General features: G+C 43.4%; 1 pseudogene; it reads right to left on the bottom strand.

Annotated features, from left to right (window-relative positions):
* Positions 1-3,935: 3,935 nt before the first annotated feature.
* LOC142101287 (ficolin-2-like) lies at positions 3,936-12,692 on the bottom strand (annotated as a pseudogene).
* Between the last annotated feature and the right edge of the window lie 1,778 nt (positions 12,693-14,470).

Here is a 14,470-nt window from a genome sequence, read left to right as displayed (position 1 = left end):
AGAGCTGTGCAACTGCACATGCACCAGGATAGGAGAAAAACTAAATCTCCCAGGAATTTCAACTGCTGCTAGGGAGGTGCTAGAGTAGGAGTTAAGCCAGTCTAGTGTATATGTCTGCTCCATGGGGAGGAAAAAGGCGTCAAAATGGGGGTGTAGTCGATGTGTGGAGAAATATAAAAGAGATGAGTTTGAAGACAGACAAGCTGAGGGAGGAAGACACCAAGCTTGTGAGATGAGAGAAAACAGAGCTGAAGCAGAGAGAGAGACAGCAGCACATCAGAAAGAGAGATACTAAGAAGAGAGAAAAAACAGAAACCTGAAGCTGCCATTTGGGACAGAAGAGAACACAGCAACCATTGAATGAAAGTTTAAATAAGGAGCTTTGAATTGGAGGGGTTGCAGATAAGTACAGCTGTTATGTTACTTATTTGCTGGTGGACTGAAATAATAACCATAGACTGAAGAGAAAAGGGATAGTGTGGGGAGTCCTGAAGGTACAGCTATATATTAATAGCATAAGTGCAACTTTTATGAGTGACTTATTTCTACGATGCCTTTGTCTGACTCATATACCAAATTAAAGGTATTGGTTTGTAGATTTGCAGTAAAATATTGGCGTTGCAATCGGTTGCATTGTTTCGGAGTTATATTGCAAAATGTCCACCCGTCGTTTACAGCAATGCATTACCATTGTCCTCTGGAACATGTGACAGTTGGAAATACACTGTGCACCTGCTGGTTGCTCTGGAAGCTGCGACAGTTAGTGAATACTCCCTGTGCACCTGCTGGATGACCTGGAATATGTGACCTGCTGGGTGGTCTGGAAACTGAGACAGTTATTTGCAGCCACACATATATCAGCATGTCCTGCTCAACGGGAGGTTTCTGTCCAACCTGAGCTCGCAAATATAGGGTGCATAAATTAAGGCAAGACATTTCAACAAAATTTCAAAGAGTGATAAGGGAATGGGTTTAAAGGGGAGGGGAGGAGGAGACAGAAGACCAATGCTTATTAAAAAAAAACAGACACATGGCAGAAGAAGGAGGAGCGGGAGACAACAATCAGTCATCTTCCTCTTCCACAGGGCTGTCAATGGTGTTATAGCCTCTTAGCAGGCTATAGCTTAGTCATGGATGTTCATCATCTGCCTTTTTAAAATGAAGCAATTCCTGGAAAGCCAGTTAGCATCCTTAAAACAGTTCATAAGGCGCCACGCCTCCTGGATTGCCCCAATAGTGTGGGTCTCAGGAAATAATTCATAAAATACCGAATGGTATGAAAGGCAAGTCCTGGGCACACTGTCCTTAAGTTCACGTTCCAAAGCATCCAAGAGTGGGACAGTTCCAAAAATATCCTGTGCTCTTTCCCTTCTGGTGACATAGAAGGGGCAGTGAACATATCTGTACAGGTTCCGGGAGTGCATGAATGTCCTAAGAGGCAGACCCCCTGGATAGCCATCCATGCAATGTCTATTAGTCAGCCTCTTAGAGGCCACATTCTCCCACACATGTATAGCTGTAGCAGCACGGAGCCCTGAAACAGACTCCATAACGTATTTAGCTCTGATGAGCTTGTAGACAGTTTTTGGCTTCCGCAAGTCTGGTTTAAGTCCCTCTAGATGGTTTTCCATGAAAATTATCCAACATCCAGGTAGAACCAAGGTGTAGTCCAGTTTCTGTCTGACTGTAGCCAGTCTTTCTTGCCAACACTTCAGGGCCACCTCCTCTCCGCCAAACCAAACTTCAAGAATCTTGATAAACTTTGACCTTATTGTGAAGGGGAATGCAGCGAGGGCTAACAGGTGCCACCGCCCAAAGAGCATTGCTTCTGACTTCCAACAGTTGACCTTTGCCCCTGAAGCTCTCGCAGGTCTAGACATATGCTGTCACTAAACACTGGCCAGCAAGGTTTACCACGCCACGCCAACAGTTAAGTATAATGTTTATTCTAAGTTACTAAGTGAAGGAACCTGTGTTCGCAGGGCACACTTACTAGCCAAGTCCAATAGGCACCTTCAGCTGTGATTTTAAAACCTCAGACGGTTTGCATAAAATTGCATCCGATGTGCGGCAGTTTTGAAAGACGCAAACTGCACGCGGTTTAGAACAAGCCGCATGCAGTTTGTAGCAAACCGCTGGTTTGGAACACGAACATTGTGCACAAACAGTTTTTTGATTTAGCCCTTTGCGGTACATCTAAGTTTTGACTTACATGTAGCTTTAAGGTACGCCTTTTAGAAGGTGTATGTGTTGATGATAATAACGGTCACATCTGTGTGCTGGATGCTAGATTTAAAGTTGTACTTTCCTAAGATTTGTGTCTAGACATAGTTTTGCAGCTACCTTGTGTCCGCATTGTAGTGACCAATTGTAAAGTCAGGCACCTTTTATAGGCCTCTGTCACGGCGGTTACCTGTGTTAGCGCCGCTTCCCCGCTCCGTACTGCCGCACTTCCAGGTAGGTCCCGGCGGCAGGTCAGCTGATCTGGGCGGGGAATTCAAACTCCTACTTCAGGCCTGCTCTGACACACTGTAGGTGTCAGAGCAACGTGTTACCTGCATCTGGCTGCACTCCCTGTGCTTTGGCTTCCCTGGTGTTCTCCCTTGTGACTTCTGATCTCTGTGTACCGAACCAGCTATCCTTCAGACCATTCTACTGCCTAACCCCTGGTACTGCATAACAGACGGATCTCTGTGTACCGAACCAGCTATCCTTCAGACCATTCTACTGCCTAATCCCTGGTACTGCATAACGGACGGATCTCTGTGTACCGAACCAGCTGTCCTTCAGACCATTCTACTGTCTAAACCCTGGTACTGCATAACGGACAGATCTCTGTGTACCGAACCGGCTATTCTGGACTACGCTTCTGCTCCTGGGGCTGTACCGTGGATTGACTCCTGCATTCCACCAGTCTCTACTCCAGACTACTATCTTCTGAATATACGGTTAGTGATTTCAGTTATCTATTCTTCTGTGGATCTGACCGTGCCGCTACATGTCCATCTCATAGAACTCTTTCCTTACGTCAGTAGGCTAACCTGGGGGCCGCGACCTGCGGTTCTCCGGCAGCAAAACCCACCCTGCCTTGCGGCGGTTCTTGGAGAAGACCGGGAGGGCCGTTAGACTCCGCGCCCTAGGAAGGCCAGCGTAAATACTGACTAAGGTAACCTTGAAACCTAACAGCCTCATACACAGAACACATGTGATTTTACTGATCTCGTCAATCGTGTTCTGTAAATCACTATTTGTTATATTGCTCTGCTAGTATGGATCCCAAGTCACAAAATCGGCACTACGTCTTGGTGTCTGCAGGTTTGATGTATGTTTTTTACTTTGATAGACGGCACCGCTTAAAAGCCACACCAAAATATGTATTTTAAATCATGGATTACAAAATCTGTGAAGATGAATCTATACTTACTAACAGCAGTCATATTCAGTAAATCCAATTAAACACATATTATATTGGTGTTACTTAATAAAATATAATTACTCCTAGTATTTGCTATGCACACCTTTACTCCAGTGACCTGGGCGCAGCAGAAATGAGCTCTGATACAATATAACATATATAGTAAAAGGTATACCACACACATCCATTCCCGCCAACATTCCCTAATGGAAAATCAGGACAATTTAGGATATTCCTATTCAACCTCCATCCAGCTAAACCACAACTATAGTTTGAACTCTCTGCAAAACAGAGAAGAGCGTTAATGATGTTTGTGGGTTATATTTTATGGAAGGCTCTAGGAGGTAATAAACCCACTAATAGTAATGTCTGACTGCGGAGAGCAATGACGCCCACATGTGACATAAGGGGGACAATGACCTCACAGGAAGGGTAGAATACCAGGAAGTTACTGTAAGTACAAGGACATTTATATAGATGCGTATATCAGTATGTGATTTAATCATATAATAACATGCAGTTACACAATCATCATTAATTACAGCAATTAGAGTTTCTGTTTCATTACACGGGTCTAATTTTCATCTCAGACTGTTTGTAGGAGTAATTATACCCCTTGCCATGGTACCAGTTAATGCCGTCAGCAAAGGAGTTATGCTTTCCAGGAAGGTACCGTCCGTTCAGGTTTGCAAGATGACAGACATTATACCACCAGGGTCCCTTGTACAACTGGGCACAATTTCTTGGATCTGCGTCGTTGTCCTGGTCCACGGTGGAGAACATCATCCCCTTGTGATATGTCAGAGAATCTCCTAAACAAAAAGTACAATAAGGATTATATATAAATGTGCACAACTGCTGCCCCCTGGAGGGAACGCACTGCTAGAATTTAGGGAGTTAGGATCATAGACACTGATCGTTTACTCATTTTGTTCAACCACTTAATGATTGTGGACATGTATACCCAACGGATGGGTTCATAACTTTCAAATGGTTATGTCTGCCAAACCCATGTGTTACTTGTAATGAACATTGGTTTTGTATAAACAGGATGGCAATTGAACCACCACGAAATAAAAAGCCGGCCCTAAGGATTCCCAGACACAAAGCTCATGGTGAAACGCGTTGCGAGTAAGAAGCGACCTATCCAGCCACCAGTGTGCCGGTGATAACCAGACTCAGGACAGTCTTCCTGGGATTTTGGACATTAATATGCACGCAAGTCGGGAATCCATACGCCCGAATTAGGTTACAGGGACTTAAAAAAAAAAATGTTGTTAAGACTTCGCAGAATGTAATGATGGACTGAGGAAATAAGTCAATACACTGCTTCATGGACATAGAATTGTTGTTTGATTATAGCACCAGGGTAGTGTGTATAACTCCATTGGCAATTCTTTTTATATGGGAGTTCCGATCACCTATATATTGTAGGTTATTTTAGTAGCTTTTTAGGAGATGGATGATATTCTTTTTATATGTGGGCAGCACTCACTGCTGATCAGTGTATTCTATTCATAATTATCATCAACATTTATTTATATAGCGCCAGCATATTCCGTAGCTCTTTACAATTGGGAGCAAGCAGTAATAAAATAATACTGTTTGTTCAATTGTGATATAAAGTTACAACACTGGCCAACCAGAGCTTCACCACTATCATTTGTTTACACAACACAGTTGTTCCTTACCTGCATCACCACTCAGAAAGGCTCCAAGGATCAATTTGTATTTCTCATATTCTCCCATAACTTTGAAAGATTTGTATTTAGCAAAATACTCTTTAAGGTCAAAGTCTTGCAGATCAATACATAGTTCCCATGTACCTGCAATGGGAGGAAACAAATTCATTTCCAAATTGTTTTCTGACTAGATCCAACATTAACAACTAACTAGGATTGACATGTAAACTTCATGTCATACAGAGGTGCTTTTATCTCCAAAATATTCCTGCATCAGTTTGACAGGAGGCTCACATCACTACACTGTGCTGCTGGAGGATCCTGTTACTTTCATTATCTACCTCTGTTTGTGTCTTCCCACTTGTCTCCAGTCCCCTCCTCACATCATGTCACTGTCCCGGTCACATGCAGCCCTGTCCTCACTAACACATCCCTCACCTCCTGATATAATTTGTGCTGCTGGAGAACCCTGCTCCTTTCATTATATAACTCTCAGTATTTTCCATCCTGCTGCTTCCATTCCCCTCCTCACATCATGTCACTGCTCCTGTCACGTGCAGCCCTGTCCTCACTAACACATCACTCATCTTCTGATTTACTCTGGGCAGCACGGTGGCTTAGTGGTTAGCACTTCTGCCTCACAGCACTGGGGTCATGAGTTCAATTCCCAACCATGGCCTTATCTGTGCGGACTTTGTATGTTCTCCCCGTGTTTGCATGGGTTTCCTCCGGGTGCTCCAGTTTCCTCCCACAAACCAAAAACATACTAGTAGGTTAAATGGCTGCTATCAAATTGACCCTAGTCTCTCTCTCCGTCTGTGTTTGTGTGTGTGTGTATGTTAGGGAATTTAGACTGTAAGCTCCAATGGGGCAGGGACTGATGTGAGTGAGTTCTCTGTACAGTGCTGCGGAATTAGTGGTGCTATATAAATAAATGATGATGATGATGCTCTGTGCTGCTGGAGGACCCTGCTCTTTCCACTATATAACTCTCAGTCTGTGGCTTCCTGCTGCCTCCATTCCCCTCCTCATAACATGTCACTGCCCCTGTCAGATGCAGCTCTGTCCTCACTGTAACAACTAAACCAGTTGACAGGTCACTGCCTCCCCCAAGATGAGCCCCTCATCTAGTCTCAAATGCATCTTAAATATTACCATCCTATTCTGTTACCTCACACAAGTAACAGTCAAATAAATCTCCCACAGTCAAAGAAAATTACAAACAAAATCATAAGAAGTCCTATGGCTAGATTTACTAGACGTTTTCAATCCGCCACACATTGCCAGACATTTTACATTGAAGCCTCAAACTGCCCTGTAGTAAATGCCGTGGTTTGAAGTTCTAAACCACTGGCGATGTGGCCACCAAACACCATTTTTAGTAAATTTACCCCCTATTGATTATTACCTGCTGATGTCAACATGTGAAGATTGTCATTCCCCAACCAGAACTCAGTCAGGCGGCTGCCAAACCCCATCTTATAGGACTTCCAGTCACGCTGAAAATCAACTGAACCATCGTAACGTCTCTGAAATACCTATATTAAGAAAATGAGAAAGGAAATGAGTCCTAAAGCTACACAGTGGCGACATTTGTCAGGAATCAAACCCAGGGACTGTGCGGTTCTAGATGTTATCACTGAGCTACCTGGGGGAACTGATCCTGGCCTGTTAGGTACTACACCTTTACTCCAAACCTGATGTGTTTCATTTACGTACCCAGGAACTGAACTATCTGCTACTGACTACCGCTCAGTTTGCTTTATTATTCATTTCTGTCTGTTCCAGATATCGAGCTCTGACTCTTTATCTAGATTGTGATTGTTCTGTAAAACAGAGTACATAGAAGTCACTCCCTGCTGTGTGACATGGGGTTGGTAAAGTTCCATTCTATCCCAGAGTTGGTGGACTTTACATTCTTAAACAACTTCAAGTTGTAGGAATCAACTTACGCTGCCTAATGGTTAATACAGGTATGTACATACCTCAGTCGTTCTTGCATCACCAAATAAATCGACTAATGGGTTGAGCCTACATTGCTTATAGTGTTGTCACGAGCCGCGGCAGTACTCACAGCCGCCGCGGCTCTCTTCATGTTCGCTCCAGAGTCCCGGCCGTCACCATGACGACCAGGACGTCATTTCCCCTCAACTCCCGACAAGGCAACGGCCGGACGCCTCTTCAGCGCCGCGTCCCGGCAGTTGGGCGCGCACGCCCATAGGGGGCAGGTAATTAGATTCAGCCTGTGGCTGAATTAGCAGGCATTAGCCTGCAGGTGTGATTCCAGGGCTAAGCCCTGATTGGTGGTTTTAATATCTAGTAATTAGGCTGCAAGTGTGCTCAGTCTAGGGGCAGGTTCTGATTGGCTGTTGGCTGTATTTAAGGCAATGAGGTCTGCTGCCTCATTGCCGGTTATAGCTTCTGTTTGCCAGTCTGCTGACCTGCTCTGGGCCTTGTTCCTGTCTCTTGGAAATTCTATTGACTACCCGTGTATGACCCCTTGCCTGGATTTAGACCCTGCCTGTGTTTCTCGTGACCTTGACCTCTGGCTTGAATACCGACCACCCTGTCTGCTCGTGACCCCTGACCTCGGCTTGTTTATCGGATCTGCTATCTGCTGCCGGCTCTTGACCTCTGCTTGGACTCCACTCTGCTTGCCTGGGTTCTCCCCAGCCGGTACACACTTCACGACCCTCTGTCAGTCTGCAGCCCAGTCTGTCCCCACCATCAGGGGCTCCAGTGAACACCTGACTGGCAGAGTAGACTCCGGGTTGTGTTGTGCCGGCTGGAGGAGTTCCTAACAAGTGTATTCACTTTTAATAATTCATCATTTAACAGACCAGCTGAGTGACCTGATTACAAGTGGCCCTCATGCTCAAGCTGGTTGTCCCATCAACTCCTTCCGTGACCAAATTTTACTTTGAAAAGTCCCCTCCTCTATCAGCATTACACCATCACAGGTGCCACCAAGGTGAGTAACTCCTGAACCATCCAAGTCCCAACTGCGGGAACCTTGTAGGTTATATAAATGGGTGGGTGGGAAGTAGCTTATTGGGAAAATGTTACATTTATTTACAAGTTTAGTATTAGTGTCATCTGTGACCTTATATTATGTAGGAAGCGGGGCTGTGCTTCTGGACAAATTGGTTCTTTGCTTTTTTTGAAGACCTAGAAATTCCCTGAATGTATGAACTGTATATTTGTATGAAATGTATAGATTTCTGCAGACAGACTTACAATCCAGCCTCCGCCATCAGTGTGCATGTCACACAGGACTCTCAGTGGGGTCTCCCCATCCGGGTATATTGTGTACCAGTCACTGAGAGTCTCCCCATGATCCGCAGCTCCTTACAGTTCCTGGCAGCTGAGAGATAGGAAGCAGAACATAACAATGAATACATATTATAACTCATTCTATCTGAGATCCTAAATATGATGGAAGGAATTTGAGCTCCCACGTTGCCAGTCTGGAATATCGTATGACTTCCCTGTTACCTCCAGATGTCTTGGATTTAGGAACGGTTTTTCAATATTGTTCTCTCCTCCTATACAATCTCAGGGTAGACGGGACATAAGGGGCATTGACCATGAGCAGATAACATTCTGTCTATGCTGTGAGGCAAAACACGGCATTGGGGATTATTTGTCTTTTTACACATTAATCAATCACAGCATGGACTGAAGCTACCAACAGGGCAGTATCTAAAAACAAGTCAAAGCGGTGACTTCAGAAAAATTTCGGAATATTTACCTTCTTACAACATTTCCTTACAGAAACAACTACTTAAACAGTAAGTTCAATTTTCCATTTATTACAACTAAATAAAATATTAATTAATATGTAGACACAGAAATCGATGTTCTAGAGAACTTCACCGTACAAAGGTTCGGGTAGGGCCGGGTCTCCCTTATCCCCTGTAGACAAAAAAAATGCAGACAACGATGAATAGACTGAAAATAAATGTGACAATATTTAAAAACAATGTAATTACAATCACCATTAAAATCTATTACATTGTTGTTTTACCTTTTTGTCCTTGTAGCCCTGGAACACCCGGATTTCTTGCATTAAAATGACATATAACAATGAGTAGTAGCTATTACACTATACAAATACCAGTGTTTATACTGCTGTATATGAAGTCAGGGGCACTTTACACATTACTCCTGGGTAATCTATTTTATTTTACCTTGTGTTAGTTTTGTCTGTTCTAGGGATTCTCATGTACAGTCAGAGAGACACAGGAATATGATGACTGACACGAGGACCAGTAAAAGGGGGATATTACTAGTAATATAAGGCATCTGGGACTTGGAGCAATCAGGATAACAGTACACTCTGGGTAGGTACAATTCTTATCCAGGCCCCACACATTACAATAGACTAAACTAAAGAGTCTGTATACGTTTGACCAGTGGATTTAATCAAGTGGTTTACTAGGGGCATTGCTGGGTGACTTGTGGCTGGTTGGATCATGGGTGAGGTCAAATGTTTGTTACGATTTTGTCACTCCGAATTCTGGGCTGTGCATGGCCATCGTTATGATCACTGCGCTACCGCTGAAAGTACATCACAAATAGTCTAAAAGGATGGAAACTATTGGAATTCTTTCAGATAATAGTTTCATTACGTAACTTCATGTCCATATCCAATAAAATAATTGTATTCATTAAAAAATGATAATGGTCAATTCCGTGCCAGCCCTGTAGTTTGTGCCCTGTAGTTTTTAATATTTAGATATGATTATGTCAGAATGTTTTATATATATATATTGACAGAAGCACTGTCTTATATGCTCTAAGGGAATTGTTTATGTAAATGGCCTACTAAAGGCTTAAGCCCTTTACTGGGATTATGGATGGAGAGTGGGGACGGCCTCCCTCCATTATGGCCCATTTCGGGTCTTTGAGCCTATAGCATAAGAAGGGCTGATTAGCACTTACACCTGTTTGAGTTGGTTTTAAAGAGATGTCAGATCAGCCTCAGTTCTCTCTAACTGGGGAAAGAGACTGCAGAGTCTCTATGAGAGAAACATGACATCAATTGTGAGTGAACTATGTGTGCTGGGATTTCCTATGGTTTGTTTAGTTTTTGGCATTCAGGAATGTGATGTGTATAGTAAGTGCTGAACAGGTAAGGTGTTTATTTTGAAGCTTTCTTTTATTTTCTGCTTAATAAAACTGGCTAAGGCCAGTTGTACCAATATTTGGACTGGTGTAACGTCTCTGCTGCTAAACACTTCCATCTACCTCAGTTCATGTTATACTTCATAGTTGTGCCTCTAGTTCATATAATCCCTCATACTTGTGCCCCCAGTTTGAGAGAACGAAACATGTAAGGTTTTGTCCCAAAGATATTGGTATTTTTTAGAGTAGTTTGTTATTGCCAGTCCAATATTTGTCGAACATCTGCTGATCCGGACAGCTTCAAGAGTACATCCTTGGTATCTGCATCATCGTGGACATAAGTTTTGTAACTGTTTTTAACTTTGTTCAAAATAAAGAATTGGCTGTTTTAAAAAACTTTACGCATGGCCGGTTGTCTTTTCGATGTTTAATTCCTTCACAGATAATGAAGTGAATATAAGTGAGAGCTGAGGATTCTGCCTGTAGTACATCTATCGAGCATTTGACAGATAAGCTTGGTCTTTATTTAAGAAATGTACTCTGCTGTCATTCAATAGTTTCTTTGATTGTACATTAATTAGTACACCATGAGTGGCCTGTGTTCCAATATTTTACGATTACATATATATATATATATATATATATATATATATATATATGTGTGTTAGTTACCCGCACAAACAACTTTTTTTCACTAACGCATTTCTCCATAAAAAAGCCGAACAGCGGTTTCATCAAAGAAATAAAATCTACTAGTAACAACATCTATACATTAACATTTATTACCTTTTTCCCCTGCTGGTCCTATTTTCCCAGGTGATCCAATAGATCCTCTCTCCCCTAATATTAAAAATAATAAAGTAAATTAAGCACATTACACTGCACCTTCAGTTTAAATTATACTATTTTCACACAGAATACTTAATTTTCCAAGAGTGTTTGAGAGTTCACGTGGACATTATGGAGGTAATTTAGAGGTGGACCCATTTACAATCTGAATGTATGTTATCAAAAGATTAGCGTCATTTTGGACCCGCCCCCGCGACGTAATGAAGCAAACGCGTCATTTTACAGCAGGGAGCAGGGCCAAACGCCGCGATTCCCGCTGAATCGCGGGGTTTTGGACCAAATTCTGCCCACTTCCTAGTGAAGTGGGCAGAATTGCAGAAGATTTCCACACTCTCCTGGGAGTCCGTGAGACTCACGCGATATGCGGGATTCTCCCGAACATTCCGGGAGAGTTGGCAAGTATGATTAAGGCACACATAGTGAGCGCATTGTGAGTTTGTTTTAAACTGCACATAAATCGGCTCTGCATACTCCCGACATCAACAAGGAACGGATCTCAAGCTATGTGTGGTGATGACTGGTCTACTCTTCTCTACTAGACCAGACACTGCAGGATACAAACAATACCTATGTGGAATATAAAATCTCAAAAGAGCGCACAGAAAATAAAATAAATAAAATAAATAAATAAATATATATATACAATTAATGTTACATGTCAGTATTATAGTCATTTATGATTATACATAGATTTATTTTAACAAAATCAATGAAGGTGAACTGACCTTTCTCCCCCAGTTGTCCTGGATCTTCTCTTAATCCATTATGTCCAGGGGCTCCTGGGCAGCCTCTGAGGATCGTCAACTTGTCTGAGTCTCCGATCCCCAAAACCTTCACTTCTACCAAACATCCACCACAATAAAAATATGTCAGATGAATTCGAAGGGATACAGTACAGAAGAATTACATTTGTAAGAAAGTTTTAATTCATAAAATAAACTACTCTATGGTTCAATACAAACATTGTGACTGTCTTATAACCTAACCATCTGCTAGTACTGTTCAATACACACACCGTTGTTTCCAGCTCATTAAATACATATAGGACTAGATTTACTAAACTGACGGTTTGAAAAAGTGGAGATGTTGCCTAGAGCAACCAATCAGATTCTAGCTGTCATTTTATAGAATGTACTGAATGAATGATAATAATGAGAATCTGATTGGTTGCTATAGGCAACATCTACACTATACCCCATAGTGTCAATCATGTGATCTAATGTAAGCCAACCTTGTGTTTATTAGGATACTAAACAGTAGTTATTAAACCTAGGACTGTGGGCAGCACAGTGGCCTAGTGGTTAGCACTTCTGTTAACAATTTACAGCCATAACTGAGCACTTACTAATATTTTACAGACATAAGAGAATTCTTGCTAAACTTTTATAAAAGCAGAAAGTACCTGGTCAATATAAAGGTTGGTGAAATGTTTGAGGCCTACTTACCTGGACAGGTATCTGCCAGACACAATGATGTGACTATCCAGAAGCAGACGTACAACATACATGGTGACAGTGGCTTCATGGCTGTGTCCGTTCTCTCCTCTGCAATGCGCAGCCTTGTATTAATCCCTAACCTTACAGCAAACACGCCGTGTGTCTCAATATTTGTCTACGCAGTTTTCCAGTAACTTTACAGTGAGAGCTGTGACCTCTCTTGATGATCAATGGTAAAGAGCGGTAAATATATTATTACATAGGAATGATATTATATTTATCTACCCAAGGGTCAAGGTAACATTATACCATTTTAGGTTCCTAGTTTTGTAGTCAAGTCAAATTATTTCATCTACTATTATATACTCTATTTTGGCGTTTTTGGCTTATTGACATATTTTTTGAAACGGACATAAGAAGACCTACAATATATATGTACAATCCTAGGCTCTGAGTCATTAAGGCGGCGTTTCCCAAACTGTGCGCCGCGGCTCCCTGGGGAGCTGCGGCGAGGTCACAGGGGTGCCGCGGGCCGGTGGTCATCTGCCTCGGGGAACGCCGAGCGTTCCCCTCTGCCTACCACCCTTCCACACGATTGGTCCTCGGCCCGCCGGCCGTCAGATTTAAAAAAAAGAAAAAAAAAAGAGAGTCCTCCCTGCACGACGGGCGTGATGACGTCACGCCCTAGTCATCACGCCCGACATTTTCAAAGAGCAGTGCAGCGAGGAGCGAGGACACAAGCAAAGAACAGAAGAAAACCCCAGAACAGAAGAAGACAGAATAGAACTACAGAAGAAAGAAAGTCAAGTAAAAGGTAAGAAGAAAAAATGTATTTGAAAGGGGCATAGCAAAAAAAAGTGATTCTCCATGAGGCACAGATGACTACAAAAAGGGGCACAGATGACTACATAAAGGGGCACAGATGGCTACAAAAAGGGGCACAGATGGCTACATAAACGGGCACAGATGGCTACAAAAAGGGGCACAGATGGCTACATAAACAGAGGCAGAGATGGCTACAAAAAGGGGCACAGATGGCTACATAAACAGGGGCAGAGATGGCTACAAAAAGGGGCACAGATGGCTACATAAACAGGGGCACAGATGGCTACAAAAAGGGGCACAGATGGCTACTGTCACAGACGTGACCTTAGTACCTGCAAGTATTGGCACTACTACACCAGGAGGCGCGGAGTCTAACACGCCGCTGGTGTTCACCAGGGACCCCCGCAAGGAAGTTTGGACTTAGCGGCAACGACGTGCAGGTCGCGGCCCTCCCAGGTAGCTACTTGCGAGATATAGAGAAACACGTAGTCAAACAGGCAGAGTCAGGAACCAACCGGGCAGATGAGGTACCGAATCAGGAGACAGAGAATGGTCAGCAGGCCGGGGTCAAACCAGAATATCAGGATGGAACAAAGGGAGAATCCGAAAGCGAGGTCAGGAAGCCGGGTCAAACACAGGAAACAAGATAACACTATACTGGAACGCTGGAGACTAGATAAACCAGTTGCTCTGGCACCCTAATGGTGTCAGAGCAGACTTTAAATAGGAAGTGATGACTCCTCATTGGTGGGCAGAGGATCGGCGGTCAGCTGTTCTGACCACCGACAGGAACTTGGAAACGCGTCCCATTGCTATGGCGACGGGCGCGCCTGCGCACCGCGTCGCCGGAAGACACGCCCCCGTTGCTTGGCAACGGGGCGCTCCAAAGACAGACGTCCGTCCCTGCTCGAGGAGGAGGCGCAGGGACGGCGTCTGACAGTACCCCTCTCCTTACAATTGGGGGAATCACTAGGTACAGAACGATGTTTAAGGAAGTCTGCCAGTAGTCTAGGGGCATGCAAATCTTCTTTAAAGACCCAAGATCTCTCCTCTAGGCCGAAGCCTTTCCAGTGTACTAGGTATTGGAAACGACCTCGAACTTTGCGTTCAGCAAGAACTTGGCTAATTTCATATTC

Source organism: Mixophyes fleayi, chromosome 9, assembly GCF_038048845.1.
Source record: "Mixophyes fleayi isolate aMixFle1 chromosome 9, aMixFle1.hap1, whole genome shotgun sequence".
In the NCBI taxonomy this organism is placed as follows: Eukaryota; Metazoa; Chordata; class Amphibia; order Anura; family Limnodynastidae; genus Mixophyes; species Mixophyes fleayi.
Note: the sequence above shows the minus strand (reverse complement) of the source record. Positions and strands in the feature narration are given on the sequence as shown.